Source organism: Fundulus heteroclitus, chromosome 5 (assembly GCF_011125445.2).
Source record: "Fundulus heteroclitus isolate FHET01 chromosome 5, MU-UCD_Fhet_4.1, whole genome shotgun sequence".
NCBI lineage: Eukaryota > Metazoa > Chordata > Actinopteri > Cyprinodontiformes > Fundulidae > Fundulus > Fundulus heteroclitus.
In genome coordinates, this window is record NC_046365.1 from 1,915,259 (window position 1) to 1,928,283 (window position 13,025).

Here is a 13,025-nt window from a genome sequence, read left to right on the forward strand (position 1 = left end):
CTACTCTGGAGCGACTTATGTGTGAAATTATTACACTTTTTACCGGTATATCATTACACAGAAGACAAGCTTTGTGCGGAGCGGGGGGAAGAAGACATGTTTTACTCGGACGAGCGGGGGGTGGGTGGGGGGGTGGGTTGGGTTGGTGTCGAAGCCAAGCTTTGCTCAGACGACCGGCGGAGCGGAGCGCCTGTTATTTCACTATATGCACGCGCGAAAGCAACAACAAAAAAAGCATGTTACCGTCAACTAAAAATAGGAGGCATATCGACTTAGGTTTTTTTTTTTGGAATGTTGGCGAGGCGGTAGCATGAGTTTTTTGAGGCGGTTGCTTCGCCAAGATAGCGCTGCGGGAAACACTGGTACAATTATTTAGCCTGTTGTTGCCCCCGTTCTATTTTTATGTAAAATTGCCTTTCAAGATGACATGTCTGTTCTTGATGTTGTATATTATCAAATAAATTTCCCCCAAAAATGTGACTTATACTCCAGTGCGACTTATATATGTTTTTTCCTTCTTTATTATGCATTTTGTGGCTGGTGCAACTTGTACTCCGGAGTGACTTATAGTCCGGAAAATACGGTATATAACTTGAGTCAAATGTTTTGAGGTATTCTGGCATAATCTTTTAACAATAGCTTGCGGGAATTTTGGTTCATTCTTTCTGGCAGATCTGGTAAAACTGAGTCAGGTGTACTGGCTGACTTGCACACTTTTTCAGTTCTGCCTACAAAGTCTCTATCAGGACTTTGTTATGGACACTCTAGAATATTTACTTTGTTGTTCTTGAGCGACTTTGCTACTAATTTGATAGTACAATCTGAGTCCTTGTCCCTTTGGAAGACCCATCTGTGTCTGAGCTTTAGCTTTTGGATTGTTGCTGTAAGATGTTATTTTAAGATTTTCAACCAATGTTCTTTCCTCATTATGTTCTTTATTTCATCAAGTGCATCAGTCATAACCCAAAATAATGCTGTAACCACCATACTTCACAGTTGGGATGGTGGTCTTAAGCTTGAAAACATACAGTGGTCACTATGGTCAAACACTTCAATTTTAGTTTTATTAAGTAAGGCGTTTGTGCCTGAGTAGATTTCTAAACTGTGATCTGGCTTGTTATGTTACTTTTGGAATAATGTCTTCTTCCTCACTGGATGGACTTGTTTTACTGTGGCAAATGACTATCTCTTATCAGCATTAACCAGAATCGTCACATGGTATTGTGCCTTTTTTGCTAAACTACACAGTTTGCACTAAAATGTGTTCATGTCTGGGGCACAGACGCTGTTCAAGGTCCCAGTTTCATAAATCTGGCCTGCTGTCTGTCAGCAGGCCAGATTTATCAATTAGTTTATTCCAAACACCTGTGATCCTTTGCCAACAACTCAGTTAGGCCAACCCTCTAGACCTGTTCATCTGCCTTTATATACTGGCTTCCCACAGCTTCTTGTTGCCAAATTATTTGAAAGTCTAGAGTGAGTAGATGTCCAGTCTTCCTTGCCTGCCTTGGTGAGTTTCTGACCAAGTTCTGTGTTTCCTGGATTTTTCTTTCTTGTCTTGCTTTTGTCCTTGACCTCATTTGGCTTCTGCTTTCTGGACTGTTTCCTGACCACAAACCTTGTCCCTACAATCTATCTGCTACTATTCCACTGATCCTGCCAAGTGGCGTCAAAGAGCACCTGCCCAGAGCTGCAATAGAACGCCTGCCTGGAACTGCTTATAAATCCCTACCCTGAGCAGGTAGGCTGCATTGAGGGCTCTCTATTGTAGCCCATTGTCTCACTCTCTCCAGAATCCTGCTGCATAGAATTTGAGTCATATTAATCTTGCTGTTGATCCTGCTGACCCACGTCACCTTGATTTGATAGCTGCATGCCTCATTTCCTACCATTGAAGGTCAGCTGCATGCCTTAGACTTATCCACTGAGGGTCAGCTGGATGCTCCAGAACCTGCCACTCAGGGGGCAGCTGGATGCCTCAGATCCTGCCACAAAGAGACAGCTACTGCACATCCCTGTTCCTGCCACTAGGGGTCAGCCGGATGCCTCATATTCTGTCACTGAGGGTCTGGAAGTTGTCTCAGCCCGTATCACTGAGCGTATGGAGGATTCCTCTGCTCACGCTACTGAGGGTCCAGAGGATTCCTCAGGATAGTGAGGGTGGGCGAAATCGAGTAGTGCTAGTGCAAAAGGAGCTTAAGAAAAACTACAGCGAGAGCTATAAAAACAGCTACTAAGCTGCAGCTGAAAGGATTTGGGAAACGTCACTGCCTACAGGAGCCCCCAAGGCAAGGCAAGGCAAATTTATTTATATAGCACATTTCACTACAATGACCACACAAAGTGCTTGTACTGAACTGCCTGAAAACATCACCACTATCAGACTCTGGCTTCTCCCAGAGAAGACTGAGCCAGACCTACCAGACACCCCACTCCGGGCAACCCCCAGAGCCCCAAGACCCAGGCACCCTCTGAATCAGCCACCATGCTTTCTATAGCCCCCCACCGCTACTAAGTGAGATCGATCTGATGCTGATGCAGATGCTGTCTCAATACTAATATGATCAAACAAAAGATCTCTATACTGATTGTGTCATGGTACCAAGTCTTGACCCACATGCAGAACACGCTGAGTAGAAAATTTGGTCAGGTTTACGAAAATTTAATTAAAGGCTTCATAAAACTAACGATTTTGGGGATTAAAATTCCTACTCCTCTTTGTCTAGGGTTATAGCAGGCAGCATACACATTAGGGAACTCAGATGAATTAAGATTTATGAATTTCTTGCAATAAGACAACATCTGCCTTGAATCTTCTAATCTGGTTAAAAATCTTCAACTTTTTCTCTCTGGTGCCAGCTCCATGCAAATTCCATGTCATAAACCTTAAACTTATCATAGGTGTGAGTGAGAAGCTGAAGCTTGAAAGTGTATCAGTGTCAGTTGTATTCTGTTTTAACAAGTGTCACATGCTTTAAATTCACCCGTTGAGCAGCTAATAAAGCCACAGAGTGATCTTCTGATCACTGAATGGCTGACCATTAATATGAAGCTTATCTACAACAACTGTAGCCCTGACACCCTCAGCAATGCACTTCTTCCTGATTGGGAATAGAACTCGCCTTCGATCAAGGATTTCCTTTGGAAACTGGTCATCGGTGCTGAAATCCGTTCCTCTCAGCTCTCTGCCCTGACTTCTGACCTGCTCTTTTTGCTGGTAATGCTCAAATTTAGCTACAATCGGCCAAAGTCGTGTTTTATCAGGCTTCTTACCTCTGAGCCAGAGAATGCAGTGGAAAGGGATGTGTTTTACGTCGTCCGCCAGGATTTTCAGCTGCTGCGGGAGGAAATCACGGATTGTTCCCTTGGCATCCTCATCTTGCTGCTCCGGGATGGCGGCAAAGACGAGGTTATCTCTCATGTTTCAAAACTGAATGTCCAGAATGGATTCCTTCATCTTCCTATTTTCACTGGAGAGCTGAATCAACCAATCGGTGAGCTTCCTGACTTCCTCCCTCAGTGATTAATTCTCAGCTGTGACGGAAGCTAGCTGCCCCTGGCTGTATTCCAGCGACTCTCTCAGGGCTAGAAATTCCTTGTGTAGAACTTCCACCAAGGCGAGACAGGCATCCAGGCTAGTTAGCTTATTACCTATGGATTCCAGGACGTCGCTGTAGCTCCTGTCTGAAGATATTGTGGAAGCAGTGCTGGTTGAACTCGATGATGGTGTGTTAGTGGTTGTGGTATTTTTCAGCTTCCGCATTACGATGCTGTCGAAACACTCGTCAAGGTAGCTCTCAAGGCTGGTTAAGGTCGCTTCGTCCAGTTTGTTGTATTGCGAAATATGAGACAATTGTTAATATTTAAACCTTACTTCATTAAATGGTCAATTATTGGCTTGTTCTTACCTGGGTGGATCAGATTGATACTATATGTGTACCACCATTTTACGTACGCACAGCTCTCGCAAGATGTCAGCTGCTCATCTAGTTAGCCCAGGCTTCCCAATGACAAAATTTTATCAGTTGCGTTGAGAGTTCAGCTTACCAGATCCATGACTTACAATTTGGAGGATATGTAAAAATGGGCTCCAAAAAGATTGATAGAAGCAGGCAGGGAAACGGATGATGGAGAGGGGGAAGAAAGAGGAAAGGAGAGAAAAGAAAAGTGTCCGCCTTCACCGAGAAGCAGGAAGAAAAAAAATACTCCCACGCTCCTCTCTGATCACCCCCAATCACATGTGCCCATGATGTGTGAAGAGGCTTTGCGCCAGCTCTTCCAAAAGCAAAACATAAGGAAGGCTCCAGGCACTGAGGATGTGTTACCATCCTGCCTGAAAATCTGACCAATTAGCCCCCATTTTCACACAGATCTTCAACAGATCACTTAAGCGGTGTGAAGTTCCCTGCTGCTTCAAACACTCTACAATCATCCTGATCCCCCAAAAATCCTCCTTCTCTGAATAAAATCATTGTAGATCTGTTGCACTTACATCTGAAATGATTAACTGTTTTGAAGGACTGATGTTGGCCCATCTGGAGGACATCATAAGACCCTTGTTTGCCCTCTGCAGTTTGCCTAGAGAGCTAACAGGTCAGTGCCTGATTCTTCAGTCAACTTGGAACTCCACTACATCCATCAATACCTTGACAATCCAGGGACATATGCAAGGATCCTGTTTGTGGACTTCAGCTCGGTGTTTAACACAATAACCCCAGTTATCCTTAGCACCAAACTCACACAGCTCACCATGCCAACCTCCACCTGTCAGTGGATCACAAACTTCCTGACTAACAGAAGTCAGTAGGCTAGGCTGAGGAACTTTTCATTCCCCAGCCTAGCCTGATTATTAGCACTGGCACACTCCCCAGGGATGTGTGCTCACACCACTGCTCTTCTCCTTCTACACTATAACTGCACCTCAGGAAACCCATCTGTCAAACCCATGAAGTTTGCTGATGACACAACAGTCGGCCTCATTTGGAAGAATGATGATTGGACTAGCAATGGGAGTTTGAGTTGGTGGTGCTTTGTTGCAGCCAGATCAACTTTGAGCCTAGCAGGCTGAAAACTGTGGAGTTGATCATGGATTTAAGAAAGAGCCTACCACTCTGCCCACCATCCCTATACTCAATAGCTCTGTTTCTGCTGTGGAAACCTTCAGTTTCTGGGAACTGCAATATCCCAGGACCTAAAGTGGGAGCTCAACACTGTAACAATAATGAAAACGACCAAGCAGAGGATGTTTCCTGTGCCAGCTCAGGGAGGTCAACCTGCCTAAGGAGCTGTCAGTCATCCAGTCTGTCCTCTGCTCATCCATTACTGTCTGGTTTGGATATGCCACCAAAAAGGAGACTGCAACAGACAGTCAGGACTGCAGAAAAGATTGTCGACGCAAACCTGTCCTCACTTCAGGACCTGTAAATTTGCAAAATAAGGAAATGTGCAAGAAACATCACTGCGGATCCATATCACCCTGGCCACAACAATGTTCCAATTTCTCCCCTCTGGCAGGTGCTACAGAGCACTGTACACAAAAACCAAAAGACTCTGGAACAGTTTCTTCCCACAAGAAGAACAGCTGACTCTGATAACAAAAACATGCTGTTCAATTTTACTTTTGATATTGTCATATTGTATACTGTATACCTAATCCACCTACCTCATGTATGTTGTACTATATATAATTTTCATTTATTCCAGCATTTCCATTCTCTGCACTCATCACACTGTGGAAAATGTATGTACGTGTGTGTGTGTGTGTGTGTGTGTGTGTGTGTGTTCCTTTACATCCCTTCCACCTCAGACGTACATAATAAAAGCAACAATGCAGATAATATTTATTCCTGCATTAATTACACTCTACTCATTGCACAATTGCATTGTTTTCTCAATCTGTCCACTTATTTGTAGTCTTTTCATATGTCTTTTCTATACTGGAGGTGATGGAGTTTTGTCCCAGCAGCTCTTCTGAACCATCTCCTGTTGATTTGGACCGCTTGGCACCTTATGTAAGGCAGACCGTTTCAAACTTGGGCTTTTAAATAGACAGTGATCTTAAACTAGATCACCAGGATGGAGCAGTGGTCAAGTCCAGTTTTTGTCACTTTAGGCTACTAGCAAAGATAAAGCCGATTCTCTTAAAACAACATTTCGAAACAGTAATTCATGCCTTTATTACATTTTGACTCGATTACTGTAATGCTCTCTACAGCAGACTCAGCCAGTTCTCCCTCAAGTGTCTCCAGTTGGTCCAGAACGCTGCTTCTCGTCTTTTAACTGGAGTTGGGAAGAGGGAGCACATCAGCCCTATTTTGGCTTCCGTCCACTGGCTGCCTGTGCATTTTAGAGTTAATTTGGAGATAATTTTATTTGTTTTTAAAAGTTTAGTTTTTAAAAGTCTTGCCCCATCCTACGTCTCTGAGCTGCTGCACCTATACTCTCCTGTTCATTTCCTCAGGTCAGCTGACCAGCTGCTCCTGGAGTTACACAAGTCTAAACTTAAGCTCAGGGGAGACAGAGCTTTTAGTGTTGTCACTCCTAAGTTATGGAACATTCTGCTGTTCCATATTAGAAGTGCCCCTTTATTGTCCACTTTTAAAACTCGCCTTAAGATACATTTTTATTCCTTGGCTTTTAACACATGTTGAGACTTTTGCTCTTATTCCTTTTCATATTTCTATTGTAATATTTTGTGTTTTTCTTTTTCATTTTAAATGTTTTTTTAATATTGTCTGTGCATGCCATTGTCACAGCTGCTGTTGCAGTGCTTTATAAATAAAGTAGTTGTAGTAGTACTGCAGATTGATTTTATTACTGCATTATTGTTTTATTGTATTCTTTTAAAAGTAAGCACATTGTGAACATTGTACAATTCCTTGTTTGTGTACACATACCTGGCAAATAAAGCTAATTCTGTTTCTGATTCTGATCTGCTTATCAGAAATACAGTAATATTCTGATGCAAATGAGGTCTGTAGATGTTTTTCAATAAACTATGTTTTCCAAAAAGGCTTATTTGTCAGATTAAAGGTACCATTTGGAAATAGCAACCTTTAAAGTCTAACCCTTTATTTTGAAGAGTAACTGTATAAACTGCACCTAAGGGTGCTACTTTAATGTTACTGGGCATTTTTCCTAAATTTTTATGTGAACTTGTTGAGTTTTGCAATATTTTTCTTAAAAGTGTCTCTTGCCTGCCCTTTTAGGGTACAACGGTGGCTAATCCAGTTGAATTTTTGTATTGGTTCAAACGGTACATACTTTCCTCACTGTTACATGCTTTCATTACCTTAGCCCCACATTTGGGTAGAATAGTATCTCAGTTATGTTAGCCAATCTTAGCAATGATGCTGCTAACATTACTTTACCACTCAGAAACTGAACCCATTCTGTCCTCCACTGCCTCTGCAATGGCAGCTTCGGACATCGCTGAGTCAGCACCTTAAACCAGCGGCTCCAACTAAAAAGGTTTAACTCCGCTGGGTTCCTTCAACCCCGACGAGGGGGGTGAACAATCCTTCAACTCTGAGAGAGGTGGAGGATTGTTCACAGGTGGAGTGACATCCTTGCTACTCCATTTTTCAGGTCACTTTCCCTCATCCTGACCACATCCCTGAGCCCGCTCAAACCCCACCAGTGATCCTCACACTTAGAACCGCACACTTTGGTGGCAATTTTCAAAATGTGTCTGGGGTGGGGTTATACCTTTACATGGGGGTGAGTTATACTTTAATCAGGTATTAAACATACTGTTCAGTAAGCCAATGATGATGTAATTCATCTATGTATTCTGTTTCCCTTAGAGGATTGAGTTACTGAAATAAATGAAGTTTTCAGTAATATTCCAGTTTATTAAATATGACTGTACACAGCTGCAATAGACTGGCGACCTGTCCAGGGTTTATCCCGCGTCTTGCCCATTGACAGTTGGAGCTAGGCACCAGCACCCCTTGCGATCACACAAGGGATAGGAAATGGATAGATGGATTGATGACAGTTTTAATCAGAACACCTGTTATGCAGTTCATAAAATGGTAATATATGTTTTATAGACATGTTTTAGTTTCAGAATTCTTCTGTGTGTGACAGAGAGAAGCAGAGAACTGTAAACACATGACCATACAGAGACAGAAACACTGGACAGGTCACCATTACATCACAGGGCAACACAGGACAAACCATCATCATCAACACATTCACATTCGTTCTGGTCAGCAGTGGTTTTGGCCTCCATCTCATTGATGTCATTTCCACACAATCTCTTCTTTATTGCTGAATCATGGACACTGAGCTTAACTGATGCAACTGAGGTCCGCAGATCATTTTCTGTTTTTTTAGGTAGGTCCTGAGTTATAAATGTGCCATGGTTATCTTTGTTTGATATATAAATCTTTTTGTAGACTTCAAACATTTAGGTGTAACAGAACAAAAAATGTGAGAGTACTGTACAGCACTCTACAGGTATAATAACTACCAAAATATGAGCTGCATGTAGTTTGCTCTATGCAGATGTCCAGGGCTCAAATGATAAAGTGTTTGTCCTCCAGTTAGAACATTAGCAGGTCATCTATACAATAAAGCGTCCTTGAGCAGGACAGTGGCCTCTCTTGATGCTCTCTTGAACCTGGGTAAGGTTAAAAATTCCTCTATCAAGGATAAATTAACTCCTTTTTTTGTTTGGTGGCCTTACTGATTTGTCCAAAGAGAGTCTGATTAGTAGAATGTTTTGGAACTGTTTTAAATGTAATTTTGAATCTATCTAAAATATGTTGAATAAATGCCACTGAATATTTTTGGTCCTTTTATTAAAATGAGACTTTAAAAGCACCAAATTCCACCAGCGGGAAAAAGGGAACTGGTTTATGTTAGTGAAAGTGTAGAGAACTATATTCTGCCTTAAAAAAACAGCAGCGTTGTAAGAAGAGGAGGAAAAGCCTGAGGCTTTCTCACTGCAGAGATCTCCCAGCTTCTTGCTGCAGAGCAACCTCCATGTTTAAAGCTGACCATGATGAGAGGTACAATATTGGCTTAGAGGCCTACGTGGGACCCTTGGCCTTAGGGTGGTTCACTTTACACGAAGAACCAGAGTTAACCTGCATATTTCTGGTAAAGTGTACTATAAACTTCTGAGTTAGATTTGTAATGTTCATTTTTTTTTTAATCTCAGCTCTGTTACCTATTATTGCCTTGTTATTGAACCTTTGTCAACTGTCTATAAAGACCACTCTCAAGTCACTACTTGTGATGCATGTTAAATAGTGCTCAAACTTTGTTGCAACTGGGTTAGGGTTAGGTTTATTTTATTAAAAATTACATAAATAAAATACATACAATACAAATTAGCTCAGAGAAAGAAGACCTATTGACATCCACTCAGCCTATTTACGGTGGGTTTTTGATCTTTAGTAACTTCCAAGTGAATTAGTGTGAAGGAGTGTGTACATGTTTTAATAATAAAGGTGTAGCTCACATATGGCTGTAGTTTCCACTCGTTAATCTTTTCCAAATGAACAGTGCGACAGGATCAGCACAAGTCTTTTTATAATAAACTTTATTTATATACGTAGCACCTTCCAACAAAGCCTAGCATTGACCAAAATGCTTTACAAAACAAAACAAATAAACGCAGAGTACAAAAGAACAGCTTTAGTTAAAATACATCTACAATAAAAAGATCAAATATTATAAAGTACTAAAAGTTAAACATCAAAAGTCCTTTTGAATAAGTTTGGTTTTGAACAAGATCATGTCAAAGATGGTGCACAGCTGAAAGGAAAGACTGTTCCAGGCTGTTGGGCCAGCAACAGAAAATGACCAGTTTCCCCATTTGTTGCACCTACAGCGCGGCACCTCCAGCAAATATTTGTTGGCAGACTGTAAAGTTCTGCTGGGTTTGGAAATTTCTGAAATGTAGGCAAGGCCATTGAAAGCTTTAAAAACTAACAACAACAGCTTGAACGGTATGCTATACTGAATTGGGAGCCAGTGCAGAGATGAAAGGACAGGAGTGATATGTTCATATTTACGTGTATTGGTCAGTAAGCGAGCAGCAGAGTTTTGTACAAGATGTAAGCGAGAGATCTGATTAATGCTGACATATAAAGCATTGCAACAATCAAATCTAGAGCTTACAAAGGCCTGGATGGCCTTCTCCAGATCGCCACAGCAAAAGAGAGTTTTTATTTCTACATGTGTCACAAAAATCACTTCATGCAAAAATTATCATGTTGACAGTTACACTTTGGAGTGTTGTTCACGGCATTATAATAAAAAAAGATGACTATCATAAATATAATAGTAAACCTTAGTTGAATTTATTCACTTTATTTTGAGTGTGTTTTTACTTGGAGATCAGCAATACATATGAAATATGATGTGTAAACAGAATAACAGCCAGATAACTGAAGAAACACACCCACCTAGAACAAACACAGATGGCAGAGCCAACTAATAGTAAAAAAGAGAAAATGAGGACAGATAATGATAACAAATTAAATAAGAATAAAACAAATAAAAAGTAAATACTAAAATAAATGCAATTCTGAGAACACGACTAGTGATACATGGAATACTATCAGAAAGCAGCATAATCTTTTTCTGCATTTATTTCCCATATCCTTAGTTGTAAGATGGATTTTTTTCTCGATCAAGGTTCTGAAACCTGTGGCCCCTGAGCAGCATGTGGCTTTTGGGCATTCAACAATGGTAAAAACAGTGTTCCTGAAAATAAGAGCAATCAAATGTTACATTTTAGGAATTTTGCGATGTCTTTTCGGAAAATATTAGTGTAGGATTCCCATAACATCGTGAGACTAATCGAACAAGCTCTGATTTTTATTTTTTTGTCACAAACTATGCATCCTTTTAAAACCTAGCTCAAATGTGTCTCTGTATTTTTTATGTTCCTTGATGTTGGTCTAGATGCACATCAAACACAATATATCTGATTAGGTTGGCATCAGGAGGAAGGACAGACATTTTCTACACTTGTAAAATTCCCTGATGGACCATTAAGAAATTGAAAAGCATGTGGAAAGTTTTGAACTTCCTGCTACCTCCTGCCACATGTTGATGTGCCCCTGGGCAAGCTAATTAACCCCAAGCTGACTACCAACCTGTGCATTGGTTTATGTTTGCGTGTTTGTGCGTGTGACTCAGTGAATGTGCCTTTAGTGTAGAGAGCTTTGAGTGCTATCAATGTTCAAGCCATTTACAAAATTCAACTTTGTTTACAAAACAGTCAAACCTTGGCCACAAATTGCTGTTTAAACATTTGACTTAATTAAACAGTTAGGAAATTCCAAAACTGCGTGAAGAACTTAGAGACAAGACCAATACAAATGAAGAAAAGAGGGAGGTGCAGTCTTACAATTGTCTCATACAGAGTGTAATTGGTGCGCTTTGATGAGACAAAAATCAATACCAATCCTGAGCCTCAGAACCCTGACTGTGGCAGCCCCTCTGTGCCTCACCCCTAATGATGAGAGAGATTGGCCTCTTGAGGTGTGCCTTTCTGAATGCACATGTCTACTTGCTCTCAGTGTAAGAGGAAATATGTTATTTTTCCCATGAAGCTCTATATTGCCTTTTAGTGTTTTTCAGAAAATTGTCCAGTGCCTCATTAGTGCCGCAAAAACTTTACATTTATTGAGGAGAAAAGCTGAATGATCTCCTGCTTATGGATATTCATCAGTCTAATAACCCATTCCCATACAGTTGAATATGAGTACTGTAGATTATTGTGTTTTTTTTGTAAATCATTTTCTATTAAAGCAAAGAGGAGGAGACTGCTTGTTTTAATTACTTCAAAACTCTAGGTTGAAGAGATCAAAATGCAAATTAATCATGAAAAAAATTAATTTGTTGTTTTGTTGATGCTAATTAAATATTGAGAGCCTGAGTCAATTGGCTTTTATCAGTATGTTCTAGCAGCTCGAAAGGTGGCCACTATAGAACTGACTAGACATTTGGTCTGATGTTGTAACAAAGCATGACTAGAATGTTAATTATTCTGCCTGTTGGCGCAGTTAGCTAGCCTGCACACTGCTCCTTACCATACCTGCATCTTAGCATGTCGACTAAACTTTCAAAATAGCCTAACCTGGATAACCACAATGAGGAGCACTCCTTTAGTTTCCATGGAATGACTTTCCAAACATCCCAACCTTCTTGTTAACTAAAGACATGTGTAGTTGCTGGATAGTAAAGTGCAGGGCTGCAGACAGTTGTAGTCTATATAGTTGTAATCTATAGCCTGCTCACTCCAGAACTTTTTCTGCATCTCATCAGAGGCCTAAATGGCATAATTAGTTTGTTTAATGAAAATATAGTAGAGGTATCTTTAAATCGCTAATTTTGTAATCTGGTGCTCAATGTCTATGAATAGAAATAATAATAATAATAATAAAATGTACTTGACTTTGAGGAGAGGGTGGGGATGATGCTGGAATGACAAGTGTTTCCCTCCAACATGACATCTAGTGACAGATATGGAATTACAGTTACAAGGCAGAAATCTGTGTGTCAAACTATGTCCACTTTTTGTGTGACTCTGAACAAACTGAAGATAAGACGACAACTGGAAGATGGCACTGGGCTTTTTGCTCACCTCTGGTTAGATCGCTTGAAACAAGTCCAAAGGTTTGACAGAGGCTTCAGGTTAAACATAAATGATAATATGGAAAGTACATTCCATCAGCAGTTAAGAAGGGGATATGGCTGAGGCGTTCAGCCACTCTGGGCCTTATTTCTTTCCAATGCGTTCATCAAGAGTAATTTTCACGGAAATTGTAAATTCAGGAATTCATATTTATTTAGATTGAGGCATGATTGGTGATTTTTTTTACTATACAAACGGAAAACTTGTATCTTCAGAATATTCCCACAGACAACAGCTGCTGCATCACTTTAAATGAGCTGACAGCTGTGTTGCATTTTTAACAATGTTTTTCAAAGAGATTCTTTTTTGCAAAAGGCGAGCGAACAAGAAAAAGTGCACAGTGTAATTCTGCAGGTTGCATGGA

The 13,025-nt window shown here is 40.7% G+C and overlaps 1 protein-coding gene across 3 annotated transcripts in view; it reads left to right on the top strand.

Moving 5' to 3' along the window:
* Positions 1–13,025, top strand: part of LOC105919475 (teneurin-3-like) — a 457,194-nt gene that overhangs the window by 120,937 nt on the left and 323,232 nt on the right. The gene's annotated exons all lie outside the window — the stretch shown is intronic.